The following is a 16,000-nucleotide window of genomic DNA, read 5'->3' as shown; positions in this document are numbered from 1 at the left end:
AACCTTTTCCCAGCACTCTAGCGCTTTCCTGTCTACCTGCACTTCCTGATCTGAAAAATGCCCCGTGGGAATTCTCTCATAATGTCTTCCATGAGACTTTAATCAAGGTAAAGAAGCAGGCTAGAGCCTGTCTGAGACTGGTGCACTCGCTGATCTCTGTGGTTTTTTTTAAAAAAAATAAATTTTATTAGGGTTTATAGAGAAAAATGCAAAACTATATCAAATATATTTTCCGCTTCTTTTGTCCAGACTTGGACTTTGATCTAAATACAATATTTTTAAAAAACCCAGAAAGAGAAGGGTGGGGGAGAGGAAGAAAGGAATAAAGAAAGAGAAAGAGAGAAATAAAGAAAAAGAAATTTAAGAGGTTAAACTAGAAAGAGAGAAAAATAAAATTCAGAAAGAGACTTCCAATTCTTCATCTGTCCACAATATGTAAACAATACTCACTTCATCCACTTCAACATAACACCCAACAAAGCCACTTCCTATCTCGTTTCTATCTCATTTCTGATCTTGTTTCCAAGGGAAGTCTTTTTCGTCATTGTAAAAAATATTATTGCACTAATTTATTTAATAGTAAAAAGGCCTCACTTTAACCTCCCAAACCTTAACAGATGTCAGGGTGCAGGCCTCCCCTCCACCCACCCACCCACCCACTCGCTTCTTGCCCCCTGTCCGTACACAAGAGGTTTCTGCCCCCTCCACCCGCTACCCCCTTGTCTCTCCTACCCGCCTGCCTGTCTGCTGGCTCAGACGTGCTCAGAAATTGTGCAGAAAGCTGGGAGACATGATAATAATAATAATAATAATAATAATAATAATAATAATAATAATAATTTATTATTTATACCCCGCCCATCTGGCTGGGTTTCCCCAGCCACTCTGGGCCGCTTCCAAAATAATATTAAAATACTATGATACATCAAACATTAAAAGCTTCCCTAAACAGGGCTGCCTTCAGATGTCTTCTAAAAGTCTGGTAGTTGTTGTTCTCTTTGACATCTGGTGGGAGGGCATTCCACAGAGAGGGTGCCACTACCGAGAAGGCCCTCTGCCTGGTTCCCTGTAGCTTGGCTTCTCGCAGTGAGGGAACCGCCAGAAGGCCCTCGGAGCTGGACCTCAGTGTCTGGGCTGAACAATGGGGGTGGAGACACTCCTTCAGGTATACAGGACCGAGGCCGTTTAGGGCTTTAAAGGCCAGCACCAACACTTTGAATTGTGCTCGGAAACGTACTGGGAGCCAATGTAGGTCTTTCAAGACCGGTGTTATATGGTCTCGGCGGCCGTTCCCAGTCACCAGTCTGAGAGAAGAGGGAGAGGCACCCAGCTGGCAGGGAGGTGGCTGCCCAGGGGAGGGAGGGGAGGAGGTGCCAACTTGTAGAAAATATGGGGGGGGGCTGACCTCCCTTAAATTTTTGTTTGGGGGACCAAAGGGACCAGGGCCCCAAAGAGTTGGCACTTATTCTTCTTGACTTCCTATAAGCATCTGGTTGACAATTATGAGAGCAGAATGTTGGATGAGATGGCACTTGGGCCTGAGAATTTCTCTGATATTTTCCCACCCCTTTGGTTCTTTTCAAATGCAATTTATCTTCTCATTAATTGATTAATTACCTGACATTCAGAAGACATCTTAAGGGAAGTTTTTAATGTGTGACATCTTAGTGTATTTTTGGTCTTTGTGGAAGCTACCCAGAGTGGCTGGGGAAACCCAGTTGGATGGGTGGGGTACAAATAAATTATTATTATTATTATTATTATTATTATTATTATTAAAACACAGAGGAGAAGATTTCCATATGGCACTAGAAGTAAACTGTTTCTTATATAGCTTGTTTTTTTTACAAAAAAATCAAAAATCAAAAATCAAAGCAAAGCAAAGCATTTCCAATATGGGTTTTAATCTCCTCTCCACTGAAGTCAGTAGCAAAGCAACCAATGATTTTAACAGGTCTTTAACTGTACACCCGGGGGATTGTGCTGATTCATGAGTTTAAGGCACCAGTTCCTGACTCAGCGACACAAACCCTTTGCTGACTGATGCCAAAGGGACATAGAACTATCCATTATGATTCTATGACAGAAAATTCTCAAGGTGATGAAAGCGTGAATCAAATAATCTGCATTTTGAGTGTTTAGTCATGTTCTGCAAGTGGTTAAATAAATTAACCTGGCACTGTTTCAGAAAAGAACTTTCAAAGAATGGTGTGATTCAGAGATGATGCAAAGGTTTCTGAAGTTACAGCCAGCCAGATAGTTTGCTTTTGGTGATAGTCATGACTGGAGATTTTGTACTTCTGGAAAGGCTGGAAGAGCGGGGGGGGGGGGGGATAAGCAAGCTTTTTTCTTCCAGGTGGGGTGGGGGGTGGGAACGACAAATAAAATTATGGTATTTATTTGAACATCATTCAGTGCTGAAGTAGTTTATTGAAAACCCAGACTTCAAAAACGGAGTTATCTTTGTGGTTAGGCAAGGACAATTACTGGAAACTGGGAAGAAAGGAGCTCGTGGTAGCTGGAAACAAGGCTGGATCTACCATTAGGCAGAATTAGGAAAGGATGTATAGATATGTGCAGTATGCACAGAAGTAAAAGGTAAAGGTAAAGGAACCCTGGACGGTTGTCCAGTCAAAGGCAACTATGGGGTTGCAGTGCTCATTTCGCTTTCAGGCCGAGGGAGCCAGTGTTTGACCACAGACAGCTTTCTGGGTCATGTGGTCAGTATGACTAAACCGCTTCTGCTGCAAAGGAACACCGTGATGGAAGCCAGAGTGCACAGAAACATTGTTTACCTTCCTGCTGCAGTGGTACCTATTTATCTACTTGCACTGGCGTGCTTTTGAACTGCTAGGTTGGCAGGAGCAGGGACAATGGGAGCTCACTCCATTGCGGAGATTCGAACCGCCAACCTTCTGATCGCCAAGCCCAAGAGGCTCAGTGGTTTAGACCACAGCACCATCCACATCCCAAAGCAGCCATGGACCCCAAGCAGCCGAGTGCTACCTGAGTTATTAGTATACTTACTTAAATGAGAGGATGCCTTTGAAATGTGACTACAAACAATGGAATTCTAATATTTTATCTTCCTGCATTGTTTCCTGTCATCATTTCTCCTAATCCTCAATTGAAGTGTACTGGCTGTTCAATGATAAAGCTATTCTGCTACCCTTTGATATAATGAGTGATGCAGTGGTACCTTGGGTTACATACGCTTCAGGTTACATACACTTCAGGTTACAGACTCCGCTAACCCAGAAATAGTACCTTGGGTTAAGATCTTTGCTTCAGGATGAGAACAGAAATCACGCAGCAGCAGGAGGCCCAATAAGCTAAATTGGTGCTTCAGGTTAAGAACAGTTTTAGGTTAAAAACCGACTTCCGGAACGAATTAAGTACTTAACCCGAGGTACCACTGTAATGTAACCCTTTACCAGTGTTGAATTGCCAGTCTGGCAGACTTTTGTATGGGAGAATGGAGGCGTCAAGGCTGGCCCACCCAAAAGACAGATTGAAGCAGCCACTTTGGGTAGCAAAATCCCATGAGGCAATGCCCCCCCGTGAGCACCCCACATGTCCCTGCCACCACATGACCCTGGTAAGCGAGACTTTGATGGGGATGGGAGGTATCTTCCCATTTCACCTCAGGTGGTAAAACAGGAGGGGCCAACATCTTGTCCTTCATTTCAAGCAGCAAAAATATCATGTCATAGAGCAGGCTTCCTCAACCTTGGCCCCTCCAGGGGTTTTTTGCCTACAACTCCCATGATCCCTAGCTAACAGGACCAGTGGTCAGGGATGATGGGAATTGTAGTCTCAAAACAATTGGAGGGCCGAGGTTGAGGAAGCCTGAGTTCTTTCTGGAGCATGAGTTCTTTCCACCAGTTTTCCAGGCTGGAACCAGCCCTATTATTAGGCAGAGAGAGCAAACCACCTCAGACAGTGGTTGCAGCTCCTTTTGAGCCCCATAGCTCTCCAGGGTTTCAGACTGGGGACATTCCCAGACCTTTCTGGAGATGCCTGGGCTGGAACCTGGGCCTTCTACAGATTCTCTACTATGAGCTGCTATGGCCTTTCCTTCCTCATGTGCTTTATAGCACATTGACCTCTCACTCTCACCTGTCTGAGTTACACAATGAGAGAAATCTATACTTAGCTTTTAAGGCTCTGGATTAAACCAGCCTACAAACATATCTTTAATCTTTTCTTTTTTAAAAAAAAATTGGTGTGATTACTAGAACAATTGCCCTTTTAATGATCTTTCTCATTGATTATTTATTTGGATAACACTGAGTCTGAGACCATTCCTTTCCCCTCTCTTTGAAAGCAAGACAAGAAGGCTACCTTCTCTTATTTATTCACATTAAACAGTTTTGTAAATGCTGGGCACTTTATAGGGTGAGATCACAGTTCAGTGTGTGGCAAGGGATTGGTAAATCAATCAACTTTTGTTTCCCTTATTTTTCCATTCTTATGTGCAGTTCTTCACATTTCCACATCAGTGGAAATGTGCAAATGCCGTGGAACATAGGAGGGGCAGCTCTTTCATTAATAGTGGGGGGGGGCTGCCCCCCACTTGTCACTCCTGCTCCAGGGGTTCAGGCGGGGGTCTTTCGCAGTCCTACCTAGAGGTGTCTGAGATTGAACCTGGAACCTTCTACAGTACAGTGGTACCTCAGGTTAAGTATTTAATTCGTTCCAGAGGTCCATTCTTAACCTGAAACTGTTCTTAACCTGAAGCACCACTTCAGCTAATGGGGCCTCCTGATGCTGCCGCGCCGCTGGAGCATGATTTCTGTTCTCATCCTGAAGCAAAGTTCTTAACCTGAGGTACTATTTTTGGGTTAGTGGAGTCTGTAACCTGAAGCGTATGTAACCTGAAGCGTATGTAACCTGAGGTACCATTGTACATGCAAAACAGATGCTCTCCCATTGAGCTATGACACAGGTTTTAAGAGAACAAATTCAGTAAGTGTGAAATGCTTTAATCTACTTCAGAACCTGCCCATCCTTAACTTTTGAAAGATCCACAGCTTGCAAAAGGCTGCAATAAAGCTTCCCCTAAAGAACCAGGTGGGTTATTTAATATATTTATGTTTGCAGCTTTATTCGATTTCTTTCTTTTTGTTTTTAAACCGTGACTAGTTTCCCTGCAGCAACCGAAGAGGTGTTGCAAAATTCTGTCCCTTACCAGAGCTTGTTGCCTTCCAAGCCCTTCCACTGCTAAACAGCCTGCACCCCTGAGCCTGCTTGCAGACAATGTGACTGAGTGCCCAATCTAAATGCATCCTGCAGTATATCTGAAATATAATTAGGAATACGTAACCCAAGGACACAGGCCTCAGTCATTCATCTCCTTTGTGTGTGCTTCAATCACCCCTTTTTCCACAGTGAGGGCATAGAAACAGAAAAGGCCACTGGCTGCAATTTGGTTGGCTTCTCATGACTTAATCTAATGTTTGGGCTGAGTCATGCATTGTCAATATTTCTTTTTCTTGAGATGCATTATTTAGCTCCTTGCACTAATTTCAGTGCAATGTCAAGTGTCAGGTCAAGAATCCAGGACAAAGAATATCGTTTGCAAATTGTTTCCTTGTCTTGACAGAGTCCTGATAGAACTTGGCCTCATTACAGGATTTTAGCCCAACAATTCACTTCCTACTGACTTCCGAAGGAACAATGTTCTTGTTATACTGCAAAGGACCACGCAGTGCCGAATCATGCACAGCTCTGATAATGTATCCTTTAGAGCTTGATTTGTCAGAAATTAAGGACCTTTCAAGTTTGATGGCTGACTGTTGTACAGGTTTGGAAAAGGACAATCTTTAGTTTCTAGTATGGATACAGGAGAAATTCGATTCAGTTTGCATTTAAATGCAAATCTATCAAGTTCACATTGTTCAAAATGGTATAAGAGCTGAAACACAGCTGTCCATTGAAATTCACACTTACCCAAATCTTGGGACATCATTCTCCAACCAAGCAGTGTTTACAAAAATACATATTTTAGGGGAATTGTGTGTAAAAGTGAATTTATTAATGAAATAACATGCATTATGTTAGGAGAAACTGCTTGCAAAAAATGTGTTTACAAGGGGAAATTCATGCAAACATGCTGAGGAAGTTTTATGAAGGTTTTAAAAAGTAAAATAAAATTGCAAAATGCAGAAGAAATGTGGAGAACTGAAGTCAAGACTGGAAAAACTGAAAAACTGAGAGAACTGAAATTGACAGGTCCTTCCACCTCCAGTTTCCACCCACCTGTAGCCTGGTTCCTTCCTCTGGCAGACTCCGCTCCTGGCCTATGGGTGTCAATTCCTGCACTTCATACCCGCAAGATATTTCTTAATAGCCAACAGTCACATAAAGTGGTTTACATGGAGGAAAATAAGACCTTGGGAGCAGGAGCGAGGAACTTGTAGCTGTCCAGATGTTGTTGGACTCTGACGTCCATCAGCCCCAAGTCCATACAGTCAACAGTCAGGGATGATGGGAGCTGTAGTCCAGCAACATCAAGATGGCTGCAGGTTCCTCATCTCTGTGGTAAAGGGAGGAACCGGCTAGGGTGTTGAAGTATGTACGGTAAGCATTTCCCATGACTGACTTTCCCAGAAAGGAACCTGGTGACTGTGCTACTTCCACACAATGGAAACAATGCACCAATATTTATTTATTTATTAGTGGGCAGACAGAAGAAGGCACAGATTTGCGTAAATTTTGAGTGCATTCATTTATATACAAATTTACAAACAATTACTTTAGAAATACAGTGGTACCTCAGGTTAAGAACTTAATTCGTTCCGGAGGTCCATTCTTAAACTGAAACTGTTCTTAACCTGAGGCACCAATTTTGCTAATGGGGCCTCCTGCTGCCACCGCTGCACGATTTCTGTTCTCATCCTGAAGCAAAGTTCTTAACCCGAGGTACTATTTCTGAGTTAGCGGACCCTGTAACCTGAAGCGTCTGTAACCCGAGGTACCACTGTATAGCATATATCATAATCAGTGAGGAAGACTGTTACCAGGTAACCTATATAGATGGCATTCAATTAGGTTTCCATTAATTTCAATGGGTCTAAATCTGAATAAAAAGTTGAGTGCCATTGGGCGTCTAGTCAGTCTGCAATCCAGGTGCTAAGTGTTGATGAGCAACTTCAACTCCACTGCTCTCCCTTCTTGCGGTTCTTTATCTCTAAAGTAGACTTGGACTGTTGGATTCCATCTATCAACATCCCTAACCACTGGCTATGCTGGTTAGGGCGGATGGAGTTGGAATCCAACAACATCTGAAAGACACCACATAGTCTTTGACATTGTCTATACTTTGATAGCAGCTCCAGAGGATTCCAGATAGGAGCATTTTCCAGGCCTACGTAGATATGCTAGGGACTGAACCTGGGACCTTTCATGTGGTCTACCTTGGAATGGCATCCTTAATCACAATAGGCCAGATGTGGTCACATGACTCACACTGAGCCCTGTGAAGCTTCTAGGTTAGGCTTTCTCACTTTGCTCCTTGTGTTAGCTAGCTACAGATGGTATTTTATCTCCAAGTTGGGCTTGGGAGAACCTCAGCCCACTTGAGTGGTTGCTTTAAATTTGCCATGACAACATTGGGGTCACCTCTGTCTTTAAAGTAAGCAGCTGGCAATGCTCAAGAATTGTTGCTTGTTGTTGTTTCCTGACAGTGACCATCAGGGTCTGCAATCCAGACCCATTTACGCTCAGAGAAGGCCCAATACAGTCAATGGAACAGGCTGGTCACGACTATATTAAGACCCATTGATGTCAGTGAAGCTGCTCAAAGCATGTCTAAGCTGGATCCATTGTGTTTGTACTCAGGGACAAATGACTCATCATTTCGGTTCCAGAAATAATAGCTTTCTGGGTTTTCCATGTCACCCAGGAGTGGTGATATTGCAGAGGTTCTCGGTGTTCATTCTACATACTTTCACCATATTTAGTCAATCTGCGACAATCACCACAGATATGTTTGGCAATCCAGACTGGTAGACAATGGACAGAAATCTGTTCCATCTGCAGTGGTGCGTCTTCAGGGTGTTCTGCTGCTCCCCCGTTACACACAGTCATGTTCTTTTCTTCTGTTTGTTATCCCTTCAGCTTTTATCACCATGCAACATTCCTCGTTTGCAGACTCTTCCCGTCATCTGAGCCAGTTGCTATTAACTTGTGACATTTGATGTGGGAGTCCAGAACAATTAATCGACACTGAGGTGTCTTATTAACTTTGTTTCATTCGATGTGCCTTTTCTCTGGCATGCGCTCTGTGTTTTTCTTTCCTACTCAAAGTAATTAATCAGCAGGAGAGAATGCCGATCTGCCCTTGCCTTGTACAATTCCGTTCTTGTGCTGAGCTATTTTTATTAGAAGATTTCTAACTGCTTGCTCATAGATTTAGTTTATCATCTACCTTTTCTTATATTTACATACTGGGATGGTGCAATGCACACGCAGACACACACACACACACATGCACATAAGACTCCTGAAACGACCCTCAGGAACAAATCTGGTCTGACTCAAATTTGTGTTTTTGCAGTTTGTGCAAACCACACTGTACTCTGCTCCAAATGACTGGGATATCGCATGGAATTTCTCTCATATTTCAGTGAGCGGCTGTGCTGCATCTGTAGTTCTCAGGTCTATAGTTATGTATCCAGGGTAGGCAACATTCCTAGGCCTGTGAGCACATTTGTAAAGTGCTCATTTTACATTTGTAAAACCCTTGCCGGCACCACAAACACATCACAACTACAAGGAAGGAGTCTGCCCCTGCGGCTTGATGGAGTTAGACACTGTCTCTCATGCCTTGTTATGCTGCCATTTTTATGGGGATATACACTTGGTATTTATTACCCCTGCTATGCAAAAATCTCCAAATGAATCTGAACTTCAATGTCTAAAATCCCTGGTAGAGGACAAGGATCCTGAGATCACGTTAAGGGTAGCCAAATTCTGTGCGATTGCCATAAAACTTAGGAAACAAGCTGTGTTATCATAATGATTAAGGTTTTAAATGATAATTTTAGGTCAAATGATAATTTTAGGTCAAATGATAATTTTAGGTTAAATTAAATTAAGTTTTAATTTATATATATTTTTAACTGTTGCTATATCTGTATTGTCCCTGTTATACCTAATTGCAAATTCAAATGTATCCCTATCGTGTTTTATGACTTCCTTGATATTGTATGTGGGCTGGAATTATGTGTGACCGATATATGTGTGACCGAAATAATAAAATTCAGTATTCACATCACAACCAAGCTGAATGTCAGTGAGGGAAGGCTGGGGAAAGGAACCCTATTGGTGCCAGGGTCAGCCTCTGTAAGCTTATGTTTGCCCACATGCACCATGTTGATGACCTCCAATTTAGGGGTCTCTCTCTCTCTCTCTCTTTCCACCACTCCTTTATTTAAAAATATACACATGCTGCGTTTCTGGGCACAGTCTATCTAAAGTAGGTTACAATAAAAGCTACAAAAAGCTAAGACAAAAAATAAAACAGAATTCACAAAGATTAAAAAAAGACTCAGCACCCCAGTGACATTCTAAAATCCCAGCCTCTTTTCAGTGGGTGAGACAGAAAATAGCTCAGGTTGAAATGAATGAGTTTTGGAGGCTTTCCAAAAAGCCTGAAGTGTAGCCGCACACCACAGATCGACTGGGTATACAAAAAAGCATCAGGTGTTATAATGATTGTAATACAACAAAATCAAAACACCAAACCGGCTTGCAGATATAAAGGACAATTTTACTTAGTTCAGCAAATTAAAGTGCAACGTGCATATCAAAGCCTGGAGATACTTATAGGCATACAGTCAATTAGTGGCACAACTCTGCCAATAATGTATATAATAATAGTGTCATAGCACAGCTGAAATAAGCAAATTGTTCTACAGTTAGTTATCTCCTGGAAGCACAAAGTCCTGTAAGTGGGAATGGTTGCAAGAAAGGGTCATGTTGCACTTTAATTTGCTGAAATAAGTGAAATTGTCCTTTATATTTGCAAGCCGGTTTGGTGTATTGGTTTTGTTGTATTACAACCACAGATCTACAGGACATTCAAAAGGTGTGGAGCCACCACAAAAGCACTCTTTCTCTTGTGGTCACACATCTCACAGGGCTAGAAGGTGGACATCTTCATCATCATCATCATACCCGATTGAGCTCTCAGTGAGCAGGCATGATAATATGGGTGCATGTGGTCCAGCAACAGTTAAAAAACCCAGATAGTCATTAGCAAATCACTCCCCAGGCTTCATAGATGTCAGTTAGTGAGACTCTCCACCAATTTCCCTCAAGAAAATGTTGTTGGGTCACAAGCCCATGGGAGACAGCATCCCCCGTCTCCTAGATTAGGGAGGACCAACTTCTGCATTCTCAGAATCCTCATTGTCTTTCAAAGACAAGAGCTGCTACACAACTCAACATCCTCCTTGCATGTAAAGGTAAAAATAAGGTAAAGGATCCCTGGACAGATAAGACCAATCAAAGGCGACTATGAGGTTGCGGCACTCATCTCACTTTCAGGCCCAGGGATCTGGTGTTTGTCCACAGGCAGCTTTCCGGGTCATGTGGCCAGCATGACTAAACTGCTTCTGGCACAACGGGACACCGTGACGGAAACCAGAGTGCACGGAAACACCATTTACCTTCCTGCCATAGTGGTACCAATTTATCTACCTGCACTTGCTTTTGAAGTGCTAGGTTGGCAGAAGTTGGGAGAGAGCAACGCAAGCTCACCCCATCTTGCAGATTCAGACTGCTGACCTTCCAATTGGCAAGCCCAAGATGCTCAGTGGTTTAGACCACAGCACCACCTGCGTCCTTGCATGTACAGCAATGCCATACTACCTAGAATTACAGGCCTCTTGGTTATAGAGATGGATTGTGTACTCGTGGGCTGGAAAAATAAGGAGTAAATTTCTTCCCATAATTTTTGTCTGAAGGTAGTTTGGCATTGGTTTTGCCTTTTGGGAACAAACACAAGAACCAATAAAATTTGTATGAGGTTCCTTTGGCCAGAGCAGTATGTACAAAATGCAAGGAGAGATATGACACAAAAGTGTGGAATTTCTCATGCCTTTGGCTTTGGAAGTAAGCGGCGGTGTGTGAAAATATTCTGCCAGATCTTCTATAAAATTCACAGTGCTGCTACAGGCCACGTCAGACCCACTACTGCAAACTGGCTCTCCCTATCCAAGAGAAAGAATGACTGACAAAAAGTGACCCAGAGTGACTTACAAAAACAATAAACACTAAAAACAAAGTATAACAAATGACCACTAAAAACCCAACCAACACAGCTATGCAGATGACAGTCAGGATTGCCCCCACAAGTTGATACACATCTCTAACAAATGCAACCAAGTCTTTGGCTGATTGAAATTCAGGGCCCTTTTAAATGTGTTGTGGGAAAGTGACATTTGTTTTGTTCTTATTTTAATTACGTATTTTGTGTTTTTAAATTGTAATTTTATGTTGTGAACTGCCCTGAGATCTATGGATGTAGAATGGTACTGTATATGAATTTAATAAACAACAATAATAATAAGGACAATTGGCATGCCCAGGCACCATGAACTGCCTTCCTTCCCATACCAAGAAGTAAATGACCACTTGTAACAACATTCTTTGGTTCAAATTAGACCACAACTTTATTGATTTCAGATGTAAGTGGCTTCGGCTTAGGCACTGGGTATAACTGGTATCGACTAACCCACTTGCAGGTTGACCCCCCAAGGGGTCCCATCCATGTTGAGGGAGTCCTATGACATACATCAAGTAGGAAAGATCCCACACAGATCACCTGCTGTGGCCCTTAGCCCCCGCTTGGGTGCCTGGACAGGAGCACCTCTTCCAGGATCCCTTTAACGGGATATGCAAATCCTCGAAGGAGCAGGCAAGGCATGCAGCCTTACCACCAAGCATGACTAAGCTTTTACCCCAAACCCCCAGATTGGCCATTTGACCTGAAGGACAAATGAAAATGGCGAAATGCTGTGTAAGGGACCTGCTCTCGTTTATACTCTGGGAGCAGACCTGAGTGAAGTCCTGAGGGACCTGGTCAGGACTGCCCCCCAGAGCATGCCCGCCCCCTGGTCCAGCTGTCATTGGCCAATTGAGCAGCCAGACCAAATCCCAATGCTCCCCAGCTGGTGGGAGAGGATACTGAATCTCCTGAGAACTGTGGACCTGACAAGGAGGGGGCGGCAGGACGTTGACGTGCCGCAATACAACACTACCAATTAAATGGTAAGCAGTACAGTGGTAGAATCATAGAATCATAGAGTTGGAAGAGACCACAAGGGCCATCGAGTCCAACCCCCTGCCAAGCAGGAAACACCATCAGAGCACTCCTGACATATGGTTGTCAAGCCTCTGCTTAAAGACCTCCAAAGAAGGAGACTCCACCACACTCCTTGGCAGCAAATTCCACTGTCGAACAGTGGTACCTCGGGTTAAGTACTTAATTCGTTCTGGAGGTCCGTTCTTAACCTGAAACTATTCCTAACCTGAAGCACCACTTTAGCTAATGGGGCCTCCTGCTGCTGCCGCGCCGCCGGAGCACGATTTCTGTTCTCATCCTGAAGCAAAGTTCTTAACCTGAAGCACTATTTCTGGGTTAGCGGAGTCTGTAACCTGAAGTGTATGTAACCTGAAGCGTCTGTCACCCAAGATACCACTGTATTATATTTTTTACAGAATGCTGAAAATTCGCAAGATTAAGCATCAATTGAACCTCATCCTCATATGTAATTTTGGTTTGCTCGGGAAACAGTGCTGCAAGAGTTCCCGTCTCCTCTCATTGTGTGCGACTGAGGTGCGTCGGCAGAATTAATAGAGGAAATTATGGAACATTGAATTGATGGGAAATCTCTCACGTCTTGTTCTGTATGCCCACAGTGTGTTAATGAGGCCTCTTCTGCAGCGCTTGCTGTGCTGTTACCACGACCACTTAGTCTAACTGAGGTTCTACCTCTTTGAATGCACAAGCAGTCATTATGAGGCACACCTACTTCTCTAGTTGGAAAAAGCTACTCTGCCCTGGGGATAGAAGGCTCTGCAATTCTATGTTTCCATTTAGTGCACGTGTACCCTGCTTTTCCTCCAAGGAACTCTGGGTGACACCCACTGTTTCGCCTCTGCAAGTTTAGCCTCACAACAACCCTGTGAGACAGAGCATGAGCGAGAGACTGGCCCTAGATGAGATTCATGCCTGACTGGGGATTTAAACTCCAGTTTCCCAAGTCCTAGCTCAGTGCTCCAACCACTGCACCACACTGGTTGTTGAATGGTGAGCTGTGTTCTGCTCAAACACCAGGGGATAGGAAATGTGTGGCCCTCCAACTATTCCTGGGGAGGAATTCAACATTACACGAAGTTGATTGTTTCATCAGCATAAGCATATCTGCTTGCCAGACAGAACAATTCCCCTTATCCTCCCCCTGCTCTGGGGGTTCTCCTGACCCCCATCCCCAACCAACTTGTGGGGGGTGCAGGGAGAGGACAGGGGAAACTCTGTTAGATAAACAGAATATATTGCTGATGGGGCTTGTTAGGTGAATGCTACCTCTGGACCTCCCATCACCCCAGACAATCCGAGAAGGAAATATACCAGCTAATGAATAAAGCCATTTTTAATTATACATGGGCATTCTTGCCTCAAGAGGGCATCTTGCCAGTAATGGTCCGCAGCAGCAAAATGGATCCACTTGTGCATTTTGTCCTGAGGTTAAAAGGGCTTACATTAATAACTTACATTAGGAAGTTGGAAACATTCACTTGAGATGAAAAGGTTCTGCCAGACAGAAACCACACAGAGGATCTCCTCCTCAATCAGTTTCGGGGAGAAATAAGGCCTGGCAGCAGAGGAGAAACCTGCAAGTGCAAGGCTGGTTCTCGTCTACACTGATCTCCCTCCATTCAGGATGGAAATGGTTGTAAGTAAACATAAGGTGGTCCACCAAATGTTGGGGAACCGAGGGCCCAAGGGGCAATTGTGGCCCTCCTAGCATCTGAATCTGGCCTGTGGGACTTTATTCACATCACCCCCCTGTTCCCCAGGCGGGTCCCCTTCACTGGCTTGCTTGGAGGGTTTCTTGAGTGTTTTCGCTTGGGTGGAACATGTCCTTCCACACTGATAATGCCTCTGGATGGAGGATGGTGTCAAGTGGAAGAGGAACCAACCCCCACGGCAGGTTGCCGGGAACAGACAAGGTAAAGCTCTTACCATCTGCTTTTATTCAATATTCACAGAGAGAGGCTTGGGAATGCAGTCTCTCGGAATAATGCTGTTGCCCCGAGTGAATCTCCACCCCCTGTGTCTCTCCCACTTCCTCATGAGTCATTGCTACGGTGCTGAAAAGTGCCCTCTGCCTCTGAGCTCTCTGCTCTCCTACTTTCAACGTGTTAGTATTATAATGTCTCATTCTCACATTGCATAAGGTTTCAGGTTGCCTTTAATTACTTAATTGATGTATGAGTATGGGAACTACAGTGGTACCTCGTGTTAAGAACTAAATTCGTTCTGGAGGTCTGTTCTTAACCTGAAACTGTTCTAAACCTGAGGCACCACTTTTGCTAATGGGGCCTCCCGCTGCCGCCACGCCACCGCCACACGATTTCTGTTCTCATCCTGAAGCAAAGTTCTTAACCCGAGGTACTATTTCTGGGTTAGCGGAGTCTGTAACCTGAAACGTCTGTAACCTGAAGCGTATGTAACCCAAGGTACCACTATATTTAAATGTCTCCTCCCTCTCTCCTCTCTGCTCTGCTCCTCTGCTGAAGAAGATGGATGTGAGGGTTGTCTTGCTGTTTTGTTATTTGCTTTATAAATAAAACCTTTGATGTTACTATTCCAACCACAGTTGCCTCAGCTGCATTCTGCGCTAAAGGACTGAGTTTACTATCTGCGAACCAGCGTTTAATGCTCACACAACGCTTGCCGGGTTATAGAAGAAGAGTTTGGATTTGATATCCCGCTTTATCACTACCTGAAGGAGTCTCAAAGCGGCTAACACCCTCCTTTCCCTTCTTCCCCCACAACAAACACTCTGTGAGGTGAGTGGGGCTGAGAGACTTCAAAGAAGTGTGACTAGCCCAAGGTCACCCAGCAGCTGCATGTGGAGGAGCAGAGATGCGAACCCGCTTTACCAGATTAGGAGACTACCACTCTTAACCACTACACCACACTGGCTCTCAACTTATGGCCCTCTCTTATGGAAGAGGGGGGTCTGGAATACTTTCTAAAGTCTGTCAGCTGTTGCCCCCCTGGTTCTTCTTCTTCTTCTCCTCCTCCTCCTCCTCCTCCTTCTCCCTTACCATTATTCCCAGCTTTCCCTCTCATCTTCCTCTGATCTGTGACCTCCCACAAACCCCTGTTGTAATTCTGACCTGTCTTCTTCTCCTCTGGAAGGGTCAGGCTGGGGAGGGTGTCTCCACCATTCCTCCTCTGCCCAGTCCCTGACAGATGGAGAGGGATGTGTGTGTGTGTGTGTGTGTGTGTGTGTGTGTGTGTGTGTAGAAACCAGCCCACTGACCAAAGATACAACTTACATTTCTTGCCTCGCCCACTTTGGCCTCTGGCCCTGCCTGCCACTTCATAGCTGTCAACGTTTTCCTTTTTTTAAGGGAAATTCCCTTGTTCCAAATAGGATTCCTTGCAAGAAAAGGGAAAAGTTGACAGCTATGCGCCACTTGCATGTGGCCCGCAGAAGGATGCTGAGAAAGGCCCCTCAGGCTGCGAAAGCTTTGTACTAATCTGCCAACCCGCCCAAATGTTGCCATGCTTATTATTTTATATTCACTTACAGGTATTTATAAACGGTTTTTGTGTTCAGAAAGTCTCAAAGCGCTATATATGAAATGAAAAAAAAACCCCACATAAAAGCAAAAAATGAATCCAATGGATTTGTGCCGCTATAATCACAACCAAAAGAGAAAGAAGCTAGTCTTATTTCAGAAGGTGGTGAGA

The 16,000-nt window shown here is 44.1% G+C and overlaps 1 long non-coding RNA gene across 1 annotated transcript in view; it reads left to right on the top strand.

The window, feature by feature from the left end:
• Positions 1-16,000, top strand: part of LOC309514283 — a 37,861-nt gene that overhangs the window by 17,666 nt on the left and 4,195 nt on the right. The window contains exon 2 of the long non-coding RNA XR_014211879.1: positions 4,999-5,073. This is a non-coding gene — a long non-coding RNA (uncharacterized lncRNA). The remainder of the gene's footprint in view (positions 1-4,998; positions 5,074-16,000) is intronic.

The sequence above is a fragment of the Podarcis vaucheri genome (assembly GCF_965113315.1).
Source record: "Podarcis vaucheri genome assembly, chromosome: 11".
In the NCBI taxonomy this organism is placed as follows: domain Eukaryota; kingdom Metazoa; phylum Chordata; class Lepidosauria; order Squamata; family Lacertidae; genus Podarcis; species Podarcis vaucheri.
Note: the sequence above shows the minus strand (reverse complement) of the source record. Positions and strands in the feature narration are given on the sequence as shown.